Raw genomic sequence first — 19021 nt, 5'->3', positions numbered from 1 at the left:
TTTGTTTTTATAAGTAAATGAATTTTGTGTTGCCATCAAATATTATGGTCAAACTAAACCACAATATTTTAAAGAAGAATTCACTCAGTACACACATACATAACATGTGATTCTAGTACACTACTCAGTGTTTTTAAAAGAAATGACTGATAAAATAGTAGTTTGTTCTGTTCCAATTGTTTCTGCTGGTGATTTTGTTGCACATCACACTTGTTTATAATCAGGCTGATGAAATAAAGGTTACTGTACCCTTTGCACAGTATTTACTCTTTGGGACAACTGTAATACTTTAATTATGTTCTACTACTTGTGGGTTTGTGATCTACACAAAAATAATAACCTGATTTAATAGCAGAGAGCTGTGATAGGTAACTTGTAATAACAACCTCATTACTTTCATAGTACATGCTGCAGAAAAATTGCATATAACATAATTAAATAAACAAATTTCGTGCTAAATTTCAGTGTGTTTTGTCATGTAAAAGAGGCCCATTCCTTCACAGGTCAAATAAGTGGACTGATTTGATTTCCAAATGTTTCTTTTGGGTCTTTGCGCTTTCTCAGAGGGTTGTGACTCTCTCTCTCAGATACAGACTCTGATACAGTAATCCATCCCTTTGTCACCAAGATGCAATCTCTACGGGATTTTGTGTGGTAGTTGTGAATGTTGTATTAAATGTGGCTTGAGAGACCAGTGTTTCACCATCAGCTCATCTGTGCCCCTGATGCAAAGTGCAGTGTAAGGCTCTGGGTTTGACCTAAAAGAAGCAGGGTACAGCACCAGTACCTCTCTGTCCATGGCTTTAGACATTGGACTTGCTTTTTAACTTGTCCTACCTGCAGGTATTAGTGTTTGGGTCATACTGAAAAGCTTACCTTTTCCCATGGGGTTTTCTGCAGGATGGTGTGAAATTTGACTACAGTTCAGTGTTGGTCATTACTACATTTCTGTGCAAAGAAAGCATTTCTATTATGCATATTCCTCGGAGCAGTTAATTAGTATTTAAGTACACTTTAGAATAGAAGTGTTTTGTTTAAGTAGACTTAAGTACACTGTGGAAGTACAAATAGGTCTAATTTATATTACTGACTCCTAGCATAGGAATTTTCTGTCATTTTTTCCATATTTCACCATGTTGTTATCTCAAATAACTCATGGTGATGTCAAATGAAGAAAATATGATGTATTTTTGCAAACTCTGACATGGGGGAAAATTCCACAAATAATATTTGATTTCAAAGAAGTCCAGTCAGCTGTATCAGAACATCCTAACACCTCTCAATGATTATCTTTAGAGAAAAAAACAACTGACCTCAAGCTTTCGGGTTTTGTAAAGGATCTTGTCCTGGAAATACTTGTACTTTTATCTGTAGAACAGATTTTTAAGCCTTTGGCCAAGATCCAGTAAACACTCTGATATCCATTGGGTTTTACAATGCAGTTTCCAAACACACACTGGATTGCTGTGGATTCAGACTTTGACCACAGTTAGTCTGAATTATAAATAATTTCCCCTCAGTTCATACATTTTCTTTAAGAACAGAGTCCCACTTAGTCTGATTGATCTGTTGCCTAGGAGTCCTGGAGCTTAAGCACAGTCATTGCAAAATCAGGCTTGTGAAAGTATGGTTAGGTATTTCCCATGTGCTAACTCCCAAATGCCTCCTCCATCCTCATTGTTCAAACAGACTATTCTGTTCTTTATTGATGGAAATCATCCCTGCTGGTATAAACTGACATTGTAAGAAAAATATTTAAATTTATTAAAAAAAAATCAAAGGGCAATTTGAATTTGATGCACTTGTATCTCATATATTTGTTCTGTGTGATTACCACTTTGAGCTAAGACTTATTCCTTTAAGTGTTCACTATAATTAGAGAAGAAATTAATTAAGGAAAGAAAGCTTAGTTTCATTTTAATGGAGATAGAAAGAATCTAGATGATCCAATCAGAGTATAGAAACAAGATCTTGGGGTGTGGGTGACTTCTCACTAACACTTACAGAAAATTGTTGTGGTGAGTATTCCATCTAATATTCAGTTTCAACATCACTCATAGATCACATATATCAATACAAATGTCCACCTAGATGTGCCAGATAGAAAACAAGTCAGTCATGATTACCTCCTTGCAGATGGTTCACTCTTTGAGAGTGCTCTAAAAGTGGCAAGGTGCCCTTCACCATGGAGAACAGTTCTGAGTAGTTTGTCAGATTAAACTGATGATTATGTGAGACAGTCAGGTCTGAAGTGCTCACACAAGGTCTTAGAATACTTAATTAAACATATCATCCCCCTCTTGAATAAAACACTCTTTACTAGTGTCTACTCACACTATTACTCTCTTAGGAGAAATAAATACCTGGATGAAAGCCAGGCAGTTTTAGTTTAGCCTGAGATCAGCAGAGCTGATGATCAAAGGAACAAGTGCAACTACATAATGCAAAAGATAGGAACGAGTTAAGGTTTTGCCTTTGTAGTCTGCCTGCTTACATTTTGAGCATAGTTCCTGGAAAGTAATGCAGGTATCAAACTATTTCCCTCACTGTCACTGTCCCCTCCTCAGGTATTTGTGCCTGATATCAGTTTTAAATGACTGCAAGATTGTCTTTTGGCCTCATTAATTTTCTTTTTTTTTTTTTTTTTTTTTTTTGTTTTTACAGATTATGCAGCAAAAATAGAACTTTCTTAAATTTCATTGTAAATTTTTATGATACTTTCAAAATATGTTTATTCACAAAATGTGTGTATAAAGGTTATGAAAACTTTAAAAATTATAATTGATCCAATTAGCTCAGTGTTTAAAAATCAGGCAAAATAGGTAAAAATGTATAAAATTTTATATGTATATATACAGTAAACGATAGAAAAATGGAAAAATGCTCAGTTTTTTGAGATTTCGATTCAACTATTAACACATCAAACACAAACATATCCTACTAATAAGCCAATCTCAATTTAGAAAAAACTTCTATGAGAAAATATTTCTTTTATTGCACTTAAACATTTTTATGGGAAGTTTAGAAATTAACATGTTCTTACTTTATTTAGAATTTCCAACATTATCATGCTTCTTTGGAAAACTGTACTGCCAGAAATCCACATTTTTATTTCTGCTTCATTATTATCCTATTTTGCAAACAAATATGAAAAGTGAAAAGCATGGAATTATTTATTTTCAGATGTGTATATTTTTTTTCCTATTTTCTACTGTGGAACTTTTTCAAGATCAGAACAGTTGCTGACAGACAAAGGAATATTAAAAATATACAATATTATATGTATCTTTATGAAATTTGAAGGAAAAAGAGAAAAAATAGAATTATAGAAGTGAAACAGAAAAAATACCCTCAAAAGAGTTTTTAAACAAACTTTATTATTTTGTGGTTTTGTAACAGGAAGAAATCTTTTTCAAAGAAAAGGAAAGGATGTTTAATCTTCATCCAGTCATCTGGAAGTTCCTCACTCAGTTGTGATTCCTGAATATTTAGTAGCTTCCTTGTATTTATATCATTTTGCTACAAGGCATCCCACTTTTAACTACATTGTTTTTGGAAAGGTTGTCTTCTCTTTGAATCTTCCTCTTTTTAGCTCCTGGTTATTATTCTGCAAGTGACAGCAAATTGGCCACTTCTGCCAACTCTTCCCATCCCAAACATGATATTATCATACCTGCTGTAGTTGTTTTTTTAATTTGCTAAATCAAGGAAACTGAATTACTTCCTCAGTGATCCATATTCTTGGCTGTTCTCACCCTGGCCTGAACCCTTCCCAGTTCAATGATCTCCATGAGAAAGAGGGACAAGAAGGAGGGACCTTTTACTATTCAAGATGTGAATCAGATATGTGTTCACTGACATAGTAATATATATCTTTTCCTTCTAATTGCTAATGGTTGATTTACCTTTTTGATTACCAGAGTGTGTCAAATTAATGTTTTCATAGATTTTTCCATCATAACCCCAAGACCTCATACTTTAGTGACAGTGGTCAGCTCAGGGACCATATCTTTAAATGGAGAGGTAGGATTTATTTTACCATCAGCATCAGTCCAGATTTATCAAAAGTAAATTTTTCTTGTTGTTCTGATTATTATTATCAGTATTAGTATTAGTATTGCCAAAGTCCTGAATCGGGGTGAGATTTTTTGGATATTCTTAAGAATTGGCCATGATTTCACTGTCCCTAGTTGCATCATCAGAAAATGTATCACTTGATTATCCTACTTCCAGGGACAGGAAAAGAATGAACCCTAGGCTGACTACTCACGATTCTACCAAAAAACCTCCTTCCACCATAAGAATTGACTGTCTCTTCCTGCCCTCTGTGTCCAGCCCAGCAATACAGTATTTATCCACACATCACCCCTTTTATTCCATGACTACATAATTGTCTTGAAATTTTTTTGGATGTTCATAGAACATCTTTTTCTTCCTATATCTAAATTCTGTTGTTGAATTCTGCAAAGAAGTATCACATGACTAATTTTACAGTTCTAATAACTAAATAAGTCTAATAATAACTGTAAAGGTAAAGGAATTGTCACCATGTTTATGTAGGAGAAAATATGATACTTCTCCAACAAAGTTCAACGTGTTTACTGAAGAAAAAAAACTTGTTGTATTTTGTTTTAAAAGCTTCTCATCACACTTATCTAGGCACTGCTTTAAATTTAGACTTTTGGATAGTGAGTTATACTATCAGGTTGTTTCCTATCCTTTATGAAAATTCTGTTTGTTCTACTTAAATATTAAATACTTTATTTCTGGCCAATTATTATACCATGAGAAACCCTGTATTGAATAATTTGAGATGATTTTTTTCTATATAACAATTAAGGAAAGGAAATATGAATCTATACTGGACAGGGTTCCCTAGCAGGAACAAATAGAAGAAACTTCATCATAAAAATGGAAGTGTCATAAAAAAACCAGAAAAGTGCAAGCTGGAATCTCTAAGTGTTAGAGACAGCTGCATATAAGTAGTGGGGAGAAGACTAATGTTAAATAGAAGTCAAGTAAATACAGCCAAGTGTATTTGAAATTATAACTGGAGATAGTTAAAGGATTTTCTCTAGGTCATCACTCATTGACAATTTCTAGAAGACAATTGTACTTTATTATAGTAACAGTAACATGAGAATTCACTTATTCCAACTTGACCATATCCAATTATGTTGTGCTTTCAGCATTCAGCTGTTTTCCTTTTTGCTTCACTTAAGACACAACATCTGGAGGGCCTCATTAAAGGAAGGTTAGATAATCTACTAATGAACTATTTAATTAGGAATTCACCAGCGGGAAAAGTACTAAAGCTGTTATTTGTCTTTACTCACACTTATTAGGAAGAGAAAAGAAACCACAGAAGTACCTAGAATATTTTTTCATATTTAAAAAACATGCTTTAAAACAAATATATCATAGTGTTTCTAACAGAAGTAGGAGTTAGAAAGTATTCTTTTGAGGTATAATTTAAAGTACTGTGATAATGAAGTAAGACAGTTTATTTAGCTTTTTTCTGATTTTAGATGATTTTGTCATTGTCTTATTCATCCTAAAACTTAAGAAGGAATAAAAGGCATTGCCTTTACAACTTGTCTTTCTGCACTCTTCATTCAAGCATCAGTAAGTGAAATGTTTTCCTAGCTTTTTATATATGACTGGCAGACATTAAATATTCTTTGACAGTGACCTTGTGGTGCACTCATCCTGGACTGCTTTAGCATGTACTTCAATCATACGATCACCAGCCTAGTATGAAAAAGTCCTCTGTGAAAGGAAGGTATCTGTTTTGGTGAGAATACTGGAAGGGGACCAATGTTGGATGTCTTCTGAGATGACTACTTCTGCTCAGTATCATCTGGGTTGAGACTCTCTTACCATGTTTCATTAGTGTTCTTTTAAATCTGTCAGGATGGAATGATTTTCAGTCACTTTGCAGTGCAGTGGATTTAAAATCATGTCCCCAGAATATCATATTAATAGATTAAAAAGGCAATGTATTAATCTAATGCTGTCTCTTGTCTCTGTACCCATAACTTATAGTATGACTATCACAAAGTTATGGCAATTCTCCAAAACAAAGTACTTATATTTTGTTCTCCATGAAGCATTTCATTGACTGCTGCACTTACTGTTTCAGAGGAGCAGAATGGTCAACCAAAATGACTTTTAAACAACTAAACACCATATGAGCATTAATTTTGATTATTGTATACTTTTGAGATGACCTAAATTATGTGAAGTAATCTAAACATTAGTTGGAAGAAATAATTTTCCTGGGAAGTTAAAATGCGCTCCTTGTACAGTGCTGAATCTCAAGAAGCTCACGAATGTTTTCATGTGAAACACCCTCAATTCACTTCAGGTTTTCTTCAATAGCTTATCTGGACAGATGGCAGCAGCAAACCACTCTGTATGGAACAGGAAAATGATTTCTCCCTTTGCCATTTGTGATAGAAGAGATTCTGTTTTCATTTGTTTGTTGGTGCGTCTATCTAGCAACTACAAAAATATTTCTTTTTGTCTTAAGTATCTCAAGTAATCTCAGTTTATGTGTTTTATTTTCAGGTGTTTTGATTTGTTTTGGTTTTTGGTTTTGTTTTTTTTTTTTTTGTTTGGTTGCTTGGTTTTGGGTTTTTTTAAGCAAAGTAAAAATATTTTATGAGTTTGTTCTGTAAAATTACTTTTCTAGGCTAGGCTAAGACCCAGGGTACCTTAGCTAAGGAGTTCCCAATCTTCTCCAGAATGACCAACTTCTACACTGAGTTTTAAGATTTTCTTAGAATGGTCTTTAAAAATAAGACACACATGCATCCACGGAGTTTCATGGTTCCTTCCCAGGAACAATCCCAGGAATCTGGTATTTTAGAAGAAAATATTTAACTTTTTATGCTCTGGAACAGTTCTTTGGAGTATTATGGGCAAACTGTGGAGCCTCTACTTGTTTTGAGCACTCATATAATCTGAAAAGCAAAAACCTACGAAGAGAATGTGCAGCCTATTTTCTGTAAGTGGCTGAAATCTGTTGGTATAGTGGTTGTATACATGTCAGCACAGTTTAACTTAAATGTTTGGTGAAACAGAGACTTTGTATGTAGAAACAAATGTCAGTTGGCCTAAATTTTGAAGTTTTAATAATACCCTTCCCTGATCAAGCCATATTATTTCTTATATACTGGAGCATATTTATATATGCTTCCACTTTCCAGACTTATGAAGTACTGATTTCATGCCAAACTTGTTCACTGGTATCTTTCACGTTTAAGCCACCACTCTCAAAAGACATCAAGAAATCCACAGTTCTCATCTTTCAGTTTGCATTCCTAATGAGTAACCAAGAATTTACATCTCCCTGTGTTTGCACAGGCTGCTATGCCTCCTCAGTAGAGCAGAGCCGAAGCTTAATTCTTAAACACAGGGAGAAATCAAAAGAGAACTTTATGATAATTATTGATTTGAACATGTAATAAAAGTCAATAAAGAGTCTAAGAAACAATTTACAAAAGTTATTAAAGTTGCTAATAATTTTTCTGGAGTGGGAAGCTTGCCAGGAGATCTGAAAGGGCTTCAGAAAAGATAATTTTACAGTGACAAAATAATTTTTTATAAGACTTTTGAAAATTTGAAACAGAATAATTCATATTTATGGGTGAAACTCGTGATATCTATCTCAAAATTCAGATATAAATATGCAGAGATAAGGAAAAATGAGTGATTTGAACTTCAAAATTTAAAGATTTTTTATGTTTTCTTGGATGAAATATTAACTGTAGCATATAATTTCCCTTGTAACACAGACTGAAAAAGCAGGTTTTTTAGATAATTCAGGAACTATTCTAAATCTCTAAGGTATATGTGTACCCAGAAAATTTGTAAAAATTACAGTAAAGGAGTAGATAAAACATGAATAAATATATTAAGGATAAATAAAATAAGGACTATATCATATGAGGAGGGAATCACCAAAATATATCAGGAAGGAATCATTGAGTTGTTATAATAAGAATTCCAGTCAATTAATGATCAATTACGTCTTTAAAGAAGTCATTAAGTATGTAAATAAGAATAGCCAATTGATATAGCCATTTGGTTTTCCAAAAGCATTTCTGTTTGAAGTTTCTTCTTCAAAAATGTTTGAATTGACTTGTGAGATAAGAGAAAATCTCACATGGAGCAAAACTTGGTATGAGAAAAATAATGTAGAGATAAATTTTCACAGTGGAAACAGATCACTAATGAAGACTAAAATGTGTCTAGGGGAAGGTGTCCCTGCACTTGGCAGCGGGTTTGGAACTAGCTGATCTTTAATCTCCCTTTCAACCCAGGCTATTCTATGATTCTATGATATATCTGCTGTTTATCATCCCAATGAACGATTCAAGAAGTGAGTAATAAGGCAAAAAAAAAAAAATCATAGGCTTTGATAAGTTAATCAAATTCTTAAAAATGAAAGAGATCTGCAAAGTACTGCAGAGTGACATCATGGTGAGGCAAGAGCCACACATCAAATAGGGAAGAAAATTTGACTTAGATGTGTTTGAGGTGATGTGCATTAGGGAGCACTCCTCATTTTGTAGTTCAATGAAAACTATGGTCAATTCTAGCTAAAAAACCAAAATAAAATATTATGAAATATGATGGTGAGTACTGCTCAAAACAGAACATGTTAATGTTCTGCTTAAATCCTCCATCTGCATCATGAATATTGATTGTAGAATTGGTGTCTCAACTTTGAAAGGAGCACAGGATCTGACAAAGTCAAAACAGGGACAATCAGGGGTATGGAATGGTTTCCATGAAAGTAAGTATCTCATATAGATGGGACTTTTTGTAAAGGAATGTCATAGGAGAGATGTGACCCAGGTCTGTATATTCACGATGGGAAGGTGAGAAGAGTACTTACCACCATCTTTTCTGCTACAATAATATTAAAGTCATCACATGAAGAGAGTCATTGGTAAGTTCCAAACAGGGAAGGCAGTTCTTCATATAATATGTGGTTTGTAGTGGAGTTCCCTGCCAAAAGGAAGTTTTTAACATTAAAAACTTATCTGAGATAAAAAGTGATTGGAAAAAATAACAAAAGAAAATTTATAAATATGAAGATGCTCTTTCTGGCTCAGAAGTTTGAATTTTCACTAAGACATGCAGCTCTTCCAGGAGACACATCTGCATGAGATTTTCCTGTTTCCTACCTGTTTCAGGGGTGTATTCTAACAGGTGTTGTCAGAGAAATGATTACAGGGATCTTTGGTCTGACAAGGTGTTTCTGTCCCAGTTTTTCCACCTGTTCCTTTCCTTCTAGACTCAGGCTTCTCAGAAGGCCGTGGCTCAAAGGACACTATCCATCACAGACACCAGAAAAATTGGTGTAATAGCTCAGATGTGAGATTCGTGTTTATTCTGTGTTCAAGGGAAATGGTTGAGCCATGTGAAGTCTTGCTTGCCATAAGATTCCATGCGTCAGCTGCTTATTGAGTGAACCTGATATTTCTGCTGATTTTACTTTCCATTCATGCTGTTAACATGAAGAGGAGGAGGCACAGGAATACTGAGGACTCAGCACAAAGCCTGCTTTATGGGGAGCTGATGATAGGGAGACCCACACTGATGAGTGTGAGAAGAGAAATGCTACATCCAGAGCTGACTCCCCGTCGCATTGCATTGCTGAGACACAAACCAGGAGCAAACGCACAGCTCCAGCACGTAGGCAGTCATGAACAGTGAGTTACAGTGCACCTTTTCAGGCTGTCAGCATAATTCTTTGTGTACTTCCTCGTGCAGCTTGCCTCATCCCTTATTTCACTCATAACGTTGTAAAAGCAGTAAAGGAAGAGGGACAAGAATTGTGCGTGCTACTGAAAGATACCTGCTGTATTTTTCTTTCTTCTCTGCTGTAAAAAACCTGAACATATATACACAACAGCTTAAAACAGTAACAAGTTGGAAATGAAGACAAATTCCTATTGCAACATCTGAAGAGAGAAATGTGAGCAAGAGACCACAGCTACAGCAATTTCCTGTACTGACTAATGCGAAATAAAATATAACGGGCATGTTTGGAGATGCATCAGTTCACGGAAAATGTAAACAGAGGCAAAAAAAAAACAAAGGGAGAGAAAGACAGGCAGTATAGCTGCCAGTTTAATGTGCAGTTTACTGGGGAAATAACCTGGCTGAAGGTAAGGAAGGAAGAATTCTTCAAACAAAAGATTTTACAATATCTTCATGAGCTTTCTCAGTTGCCTGGAGCAAGAGCCCTCCAGGGCACTGTCAATTTCTAAAGGGAGCTTTTGGAAATCTCACTTCAAAAGCTAAAAAAAAGCCTCTTGGTAACTCCAAATCAGCTAAAACGTGTTACAGAAGGAAGAGGATGTGCCAGGCCATAAGAAAGGCAAGAAATGAATGGGAAGTGTATTGAAATGTCTTTTTTTTTTTGTGTCAAGGAAGACACCAATAGGAAAAGATAAGAGTTATTATTCACGTTTTTAGACAACAAATAGGGGTCCAAAAGATGGCAGAAAGCCAAGTTGTAGATCATTGTCCAGCTATGATCTCTGTCATGCAAAGTAAATTTATTTGATACAGCAGTAATCACTCGGTATACTAACTATGACAGAACCTGATTTTTGAGCAGCTAAAGATTAAAACATTCCAAGTCCAAACTGGGTATAATCAAGACATAAGTAGCTCTCCCTTTATTAGGCCAGACATAAGTTACATAGCCAGAGGGGATATCCCATTGGAAAAAGAAGCATGATTGGTTTCTCTGGTGGCTATTCAGATCTTATCTGGAAATAAGAGGTGAGAGGCGAGACTGGAGAAGGTAGGCAAAACTGTCAAAGCTGGTCGGCTGCCTTGTGGGTTGTGGGCTTTTTTAGATGCAGATCTGTTTGGCACTCTAAATAGACCATTTTAGGCAGGAGTCTAGGAGGCATCTTTGTAAGTGTTTGTAATATGTGAAAAATAAAATATGTCTATTTTTTTTCAAGTTTCTTCCCCCAATTTAAAAATGGATTAGAAATAATGGCCAGGATCTGAAAGAATCAGAAAATGTGGGTGATGGCAGGCAACTTGAAGAACATTTAAATGATGGTGTGTTCTGGAAGAAGAAGGGTGGTTTGTGCTTATTATTAAAATCCAATCATTTTGCTGCAAGAAAAAATGTCTACTATGTTTCTTAACCTGAAATACAATGGTATTGCATAACTGATGAGTCTTCAGAATTTATATAAGTCCATCTCTTTATGCATTACCCTCATATTTAACTTTCTTTCAGAACTTTGATGATAACATCAGTTTGTTGATAGAAAAACCAAAATAGATCCTTTCAGCAAACTGTTAAAAACCAGGTTAGTTGGTGTTCACTCACGATAGAAGTCCACCCATGTGCGTCCAAATAGTAAGATCACACATTGGCAGCCAGATCTGATTTTTTTTTCTGAAGAATACACATTAGATTTATTTGAAAATACAATTTTCATAAAATGAATTCTCTCCAACATCCTGGTAACTTCATAATATATCAGTTTGTAAGCATCTCTCCAACTCATCTTTTACAGTTGTTTTTGACTGACAGTTTCCTCTTGCATGTGAAAGTTGATGAGCCAGTGGTATTCCTTGTACCTTTTGTTTGTCAGATGAGAGCCCTGAGCACAGGATCACAAAGGAAGGGAGGGAGCTGGGAAGCCAGTTGCAGACAGTCGCTTGCTATCACTCCAGATCACCTATGTGTGGACTAGCTCCAGCAGGAGGATATGCAATCACATTAGCACGGCTCTGTGCCTGAAGGAATGATCCCTACTGGGTTGAAGTACCTGCTCTGTCTGAAGATGTCTGTCTGCTTTTGTCTTGCAGCTCCCCCAACCTCTCTGGGGTAGAAGGCCTACAGAGGAGGAAAATGAAGTGGTCATACTGGCTGAAGAGATGTTTTCCCCTTATCAGTTAGAAGACTAGTGTTGTACCCCAAGAACTTTGGATGCCACCATCGCTGACTAAAATGAATGGGCAGCTTTGATCCTGGAAGCAAAATCTTCCTCACTTTTTCTACCCCATAAATCTCAGGCAAAATCACCTAATCTCTATGCTTTGATTTCTGAAATCTCTAATAAATCTTGCTGTTAGTGCTTTTAGTGCTGAACCTAAAATGATAATATTCCCTTATAACATTGATCTTAAAGATTAATATAAACTTCTTAATGACTGCTTACTATGTTGATTTTGTTAAGCTCGGGAAGATAAAAACAGTATGATCACAAATATGTTAATTTGAGTGTAACTGAGCACTATCTCAGAATTTATTTTCTGTCTCTGACAGGAAAAAAAGTGTAATCTTGCTGCTTTCTACCATCCAGCAAAATTCCAAAAGAATGAAAATTTTATTTTTTGAGAAAAAAGAAAGTACAGGAATACTGAGAAAGCACAGTCTGCAAAGTGAAACCTGTGAGTGAAATTTGCAGACAGAATTTTTGGTATGTTCCTTTTAATTAATGAAATCTGCACTGATGCATTCATATGCTGGTGAGCCAAAGACATTTTATGGTATCCAAACAGAAAAGGACTCTTAAAGTGGTCATATTGCATTGCCTATAACAACCACCTCCCATCCCTGTCCAGAGACAACTAAGGCCTATTGTTTAATGTTGATAACCACAAAAACAGCCCATTTCAAAGGACTGGTTTGTTAATTTCCTTAATGGTTTTTTTTTTTGCATCTCAGAAATTTTTTTCTAAGAATAGTTATTTAAAGACATTTAACAGCAACTGAAAGTTTTCATTCACTGACAATGGAACTGTGTATCCATAAAATAATTTACATAGTTATTTATGATAATACCAGTAAAAGATGGTATTTAAATTTTGATCAATTAATTAATTTTCCAGTCTCTTTGCTTTGCAGTGGAAGTGATTTCCACAGAATTCCCAACAGTCTGGCAGTGAGTGTCCTGCAATTTTACCTCTGTGTGTGAATATTACACTGGGTTAAATTAATCTACTAACATTTTAAACATAGTTGTTGACTTCCTATTACTCTTAATAACAGATGTATTAAATACTTCAGGTGATGCAGTGATTATTGCTTACAATATTTTACCACGATTTAAGAGTTTTTCATAACTCCAAATAAATATTTATCATCACCAGTCATAAAAGATAAAAAGAATTTTATCTAAGCTATTAAAATTTTTGAAAGAGCTGTTTCTCTGTAGGTATTAAGTGTCAAGTACTGTCCCTTTGGTGAAATAGGACTCCACACTACCTTCTGCCTTTATCTAGTGGCAAGTTGTTTTTCCTTGTACATTTGTTCTTACAAAAGAAAGTACTTTGGGATTTAGCATCATGAAGGACAAGCAGCTGTTTTATAACAAGTTCAAACTGTTCTAATAACTGATGAGAACAGTGTCACTGTGATTCCTGGACAGTGCTTCTTAGCATCAAGTGTGACATGGCTAGATCCATGTATTCCCATTTCAGAATATGTGCACCTGTTTAGACCTGCCCTTTCCCAAAGAAACTGTCTTAAAATGCTAGGGGCTCTGCAAGGTGAAGGTAACTGTTTATAGGAGGAATTTTATGGCTTTTCATCCACACCCACACCGACCTCCTTTCAGCTACTGCTCTGCCAGATGCATTTAATTATTGCCATAAACTGTAAACACTACTGCATGACCATTTCCCCTTTAGCAAGATTGTGTGTGTGAAAAAAGTAAACAGATTGTATAACAAAGTGTTCTCTAGCTGTCAGCAAGGGCTTTGAAAATAAAACACTTCCCTCCCGACTCACAATTGGCTGACAGTCGGCACATAATGAATAATAGCTCCTGGGGACCAGCAGAAAGATGTGTGGGAAAACTTTAATTAAAAGCTTGTCAGTACAATTTTACCTGGGTGACATCACCTGACTGAAATCCTGCTGCCGGGCTTTGTTGTCTATAGGATCGCAGGTAGCGCGCTTGTTTTGCTGACAGCAAACAATTCAAAAAGTACTTCAAAACACTGGGGGGAAGACGCTATGCTGCCAGTAAAATATAATCTATTTGTGGTGTTCTAATTTTCTAATTAGCAGCTGTAGAAGGCTCTTCGCCATTGTGGGAGGAGGGTGACAAACAGGTTTTTGTAGCTCGTTATCTATGATGCCCTCTTGATTATGCATTTTCTTGACATTCCATTCCAGAAAATTGTGTTCCAAAATTAAATACATTTCCAAATGTAGACAGCTGGGCTTGAGCCAGAAGTACAGACCTAGCATCAAATTCCCAGCTGGAAATTCTCTTAGATATATGAAATCAGAGCACCAAATCCAAACAGACTAGAAGTTCACAGCAGAGGACTTTCAGGCTGTGCAAAATTCCTAAGGAATAGGAACTTCAGGCTGGCCCAACACAATAAATCATATAGTCTAAGGGAAGAGTCACGGTAATGGGTTTGATTCTGCCCATCTCAAGCTGCTGGTAGCAACGAGGTGGCATATATGCTTTTGTATACTTGTTAATGTAAAATGGGAATGGGAATTAGAAAGCCCAAACTTGGCCCTAAATTTGCAGTTAGTAATATTCATGGAAAGAAACTTTCATCTAACACTGCTGAAATCATTAATGCTAGTAAAGCTTGGCTATTTTACAAGTAATTTGTAGTAATGGAGAGTAGTTTCTCATAACTTAATGCTAATTAATTCAGTTACATCATGATCTAACTCAAGTCCTGAGCTGACTTTAATGCGAATAGGCTGGATCTGATCCAAAAGCCACTGAGGCCAAAGGGAGGCCTTTCCACTGTTTTTGCGAGAAGTTGGTTTGGGTGTGTAGATGCATGGAATTTACTCACTCGACAGAGGAGAGACTCTCACTGAATTGTGTGTTTGCCTCCTTATGAACATTCTCTCAATTTCCTGAATTTTATGCAATTATGATTGGCCAAATGTCGAAGAAAGTATTATATCTAATTAGTGGTGAACAAAAGTAAACAGGAGATTTATTTTCTCATTACATGCTAAAATTAAATGCTATTCCTGGGCATGTATATGTGAGTAATAACACAAAGCAACTCCCATATAAAACTAAAGAGAAGACTTCTAAAATCAAACATTTCTAGTACAACCTTTCTGTGCCAAACACAGTCTGAAGATTGATCAATTTTTTTTTTTTGGTAGAAGAGACTCGAATTAGGCAAGTGGGAAGGAAAACTGGAGCAATTAGCTAAGAATTTTCCTTTTTTCTTTGCTGCTCTGATATGCTGTTCAATAACTCCAAATTCTCTAGTAAGAGATATGCCCATCTGGATGTTGAAAAAAGAGCAGCTGCTTTCATACTGCAAAGGACAAAGAAGTGTTATGCTAAAATGTAAAATAGTTGTCATTTGCTTGTCAAAATGTCCGTCACTTACTTGGTGACAAAAATATATTTCTAAATTTCAGTCACTAATGCCAGAGCTAGATTCATCAAGGCACCTTAAGAAGGAGTTTGCAGCAATTGAACATTAGGACTTTCAAGGGAGGCCTGGACTTGAAGTGTTGTGCATGAGTCAGGAGTTTCTGATTAGGCTAAAAGATAGTTGGTGTTTTGAGAAATTTCCCCAAAGTCCCCTCCTAGGTGGGACTAAAATCTATGTGACCAGGCAGTACCCTAAAATTCAGGTCACTGAAAATTCATTGGCACCGCAGCATTTTCCCTGTAATTTTTCTGTCTTGTGTAAATGCATTAGTGAATGTGTAAGGTACGGTGTTTGGGGAATGAGGGGAAGGAAATACACATGGCATTCCTGCAAGGAGAGAGATACTACAGCTTTATGTATTTGTTGGAGAAGCAGATGTAACTAACTCACTGTTCAAATCCTGAACAGGGGAGCCTTTTCCTGCTTTAGTTGCTATTTAATTGTGACATAAAAAGCAAATACAAAGTGAAAAAAATCAAACAGTAGTGTAAAAAGAGTGCATTGCACCCAGCCACTTCCATGAAACAACTTCTCAGAAAATTCTGCATGCAAATGCATAACTCAGACTTAATTTCTCATGAACTGAGAAGATAGAGACAAGTGCACTTGTTGTGCTTTTAGAGTAGTACAGGCAAAATCCCATTCATGTAGTTTAGGTTGGCCTCAAATATGACTGTGCCACGTGTTGAAAAGGATGGAAGTTTAGGCATGATTCACAACCGTTTATTGCATAATCCTCCTTGCCTTCTTTAGTACTTTTTGGTTGAATCATCTGAGTAAGCCACGGGTTTTTGGAATTAGCTGAAATGAAAACCAGAATTTTCTCACAGTGCCATATTAAATATTTCAGGTGGAGGCTCTTTCATTCATCTGTGTTTATTTTGGCTACCAGAATGTTGTCACTGTCTCATTCTTGCCAGCCATTTATTCTTACATCATTATTCAAGAAATCAAACTTCAGAAAAAAATTACCTTTGCTGGCTAACAGTAGTAAATTTGAGGATCAGGATAGAGCAATCTGGCAGGTGTGGAGAGAAGGAAGAGTGTATTAGCTGTGTCATGAAACTAGTTTTATGATTTCTTTCCAGTTCTTGTAGTCAAGAATCCTCTTCACGCACTCCACAATAACTGTGATTCTCAGCAGGGTTCGTGGGGCATGTAGTGGATATTCTTTTGCCTTTGAGCAGTCTTCCTTCACAGACACATATATTAGTGGCACAGTACAGGGATGGTTGCAGTCTTTCTTGTGCATGCAAATCTAATGTGATATACCACAGTTTTGCATAAATGTAGTGATGTAAGTGAACTGTCTGCTGTTGCTTTTAGTAAGTAAATTCAGGGTCAGGTAAACCTCTAGACTATGAGGAGAGAGGGTTTCAGTTACTGGCACAGACTTCTTGTGTGATCTTGGACAAGTAATTTATGGTCTGATTCATTAAACTGTAAAGTGATAAGTATTGCATTACTACATTTTAAGCTATTAGCAACATTTTGGTGCATAAATGAAAATAGTTTTTTAGCTTTTGTGTGTTTTCTCTGCTTTTTATGTTTTCACTCTTTTTTTGGTGGGTTGTTTTCTTGGGTTTGGGGGGGGATTTATTTGTTTTTGGGTTTTTTGGGTGGTTGTTTTGGGGGGAGGGGGATTTTTTTGGCATGTAGGATGGTTCGGGAACAGAAACAAGCACATGTCAAAGGGACCATTTGGATTTTTAGGTTTGGCAACAAGAAAAGGTTGCACTGCATGTACAGGAAGCCTGTTTGAAATTCCCACAACATCATGGAGGAAAGAACTTTTGTTCTTTAGATTTTTGAGCTCAGAAGTCTCTTCCAAAAGAAAGTGGGTTTAGTAGGTTAAAATATACAGTCATCAGTAAAATATTAAACCTGTCTCTTGCCTATTTTCTTAGTTGCTGGTTTGCATAATCCCTATGCTTTCTCTGTGTAGGGGATGTTTTTTTTTCCTCCTCAATCCTATATCTTCCATGAGGCCAAGGAAAAGGAATATGTCCTATTTTTCCCTTCCAGCCTGACTGCCTGTAAGCTTAAGTAGATAAGAAGCAGAATGCTTCTTTGGCATCTGAAAGACACAGGCTTAGAGTCCTCTGAAGAGGAGCGGCAAAGCCTCCTTTGCATGTTGTGGATAACCATTTCCATGGAAAACAAAGTAGCAGTACCATGTTTTTCATAATAAACGGTTCATGTCTTTCTGTTTGCAGAGGCAGTAGCAATGGTTGCTGTGTGCTGCTGGGAGTATGTATGATGGTTCAAGAACAGATGCTCCAAATAACCAACAGGATCAGGCACATCAAGGGCAGCTGAGACTACTCAAGGAACCTCAACAGTGACCAACCTCATATTAGAGGGATCATGCTTCTATGATGGATTGAATAACTAGGTAACTATGTAACTATGTAACTTACAGACTTTGAGGTCATCCACTACAATCAAAGTGGTCTTAATGACATCTGAGAAGTCTTCAGGTGGCAGCAAATTCATCCACAGATGAAGACATAACAGCCTCTTCCCTAAGTCCTGCTTTATGTACCTCAATCTTTCAAACTTTTTTTTCTTTCTCTTTTTGATCTATTCATAGGAAGGCTGTGAATTTCTTGTCAATGAGAACAAATATACTCCAAGTATTTCTCCAATCAAAATTTATGAGCTTACTTGTGTAGGTGGGAAATATGTCTTTCTGTTGACATTTAGTTATGCCTTGAAGGAGGATTTCAGAGTTCTTAAAACCATGCCAGTTCTACAAGTTAGCAGATGATAGTTGTTTTCATCACCACAGGGTTGTTACAAAAGCTAGTAAGAAAAGTATAAGCAGACAGTTTTATTTATTATTTACATATTATCAAAGTGAAGGAAGCCTCCTTTAATTTAAGAGAGCTATGAAAAAACCTATAGAAAACCAGCTTTGCTCTTGCTATTTGATGAACTGTAATCTTTGATTGTACTTGATGATAAATTAGGTGGCTGATCTCAGTGTTCAGTCTGATTTACAAGAGATTCTTTTGAAGTGATAAATGCCTATCAGCCTGCAGTCTTACACTGTAGAACAGAAGAATCTGAACATACTTGACCAAACAGCACCGTGTTTTGTTTCTAATAGATAATTCAAATGATGCAATATAGAGACATTTTAAATCAGTTGCAAGCAGTGAAACCACTGTGTTGGTACTTTATTTTCAGACTGTCAAGTCTGAAAACAGAAGTTAACAGAAAGTCACAAGTCATTCTTGTGACAAGTGCGTGAAATCTAAAGAACAGATTCCATATGGTGTCATATTTCAAGTTGTATGTCAATGACTTCATCAGAATGTTATACCCTTCCAGTAGGAGAAATGATACCTTTGAAAACATGTGTGGCTGCATGTAAAAAGTAAGCTCTCCCTGTCTTCGCAGAGAGCCAAGACACTTTCTGCTGAACAGGCAGACAGAAGAGAAAGAACAGATGTAATTATCAATCATACACTGTCATTAGCCCAGCTCTCAGGATCTGCTCAAGAGCAGAGTACATACTGGTCAGTTACTGGTGCAGATTGTAGCTGTCTTCATTATAGATTTCTTGTCTGCTGGTTATACTCCA

The 19021-nt window shown here is 36.0% G+C and overlaps 1 protein-coding gene across 1 annotated transcript in view; it reads left to right on the top strand.

The window, feature by feature from the left end:
- IRX2 (iroquois homeobox 2) overlaps positions 1-17723 on the top strand; it is a 52158-nt gene extending 34435 nt beyond the window's left edge. The window contains exon 6 of the transcript XR_004060531.1: positions 17649-17723. The gene's annotated coding sequence lies outside the window, so the exon portion shown is untranslated. The remainder of the gene's footprint in view (positions 1-17648) is intronic.
- Positions 17724-19021: the final 1298 nt, after the last annotated feature.

This window comes from Camarhynchus parvulus, chromosome 2, assembly GCF_901933205.1.
Source record: "Camarhynchus parvulus chromosome 2, STF_HiC, whole genome shotgun sequence".
Classification (NCBI taxonomy): Eukaryota; Metazoa; Chordata; class Aves; order Passeriformes; family Thraupidae; genus Camarhynchus; species Camarhynchus parvulus.
The sequence above is the reverse complement of the archived record's forward strand: the minus strand, read 5'-3'. Positions and strand labels throughout refer to the sequence as shown.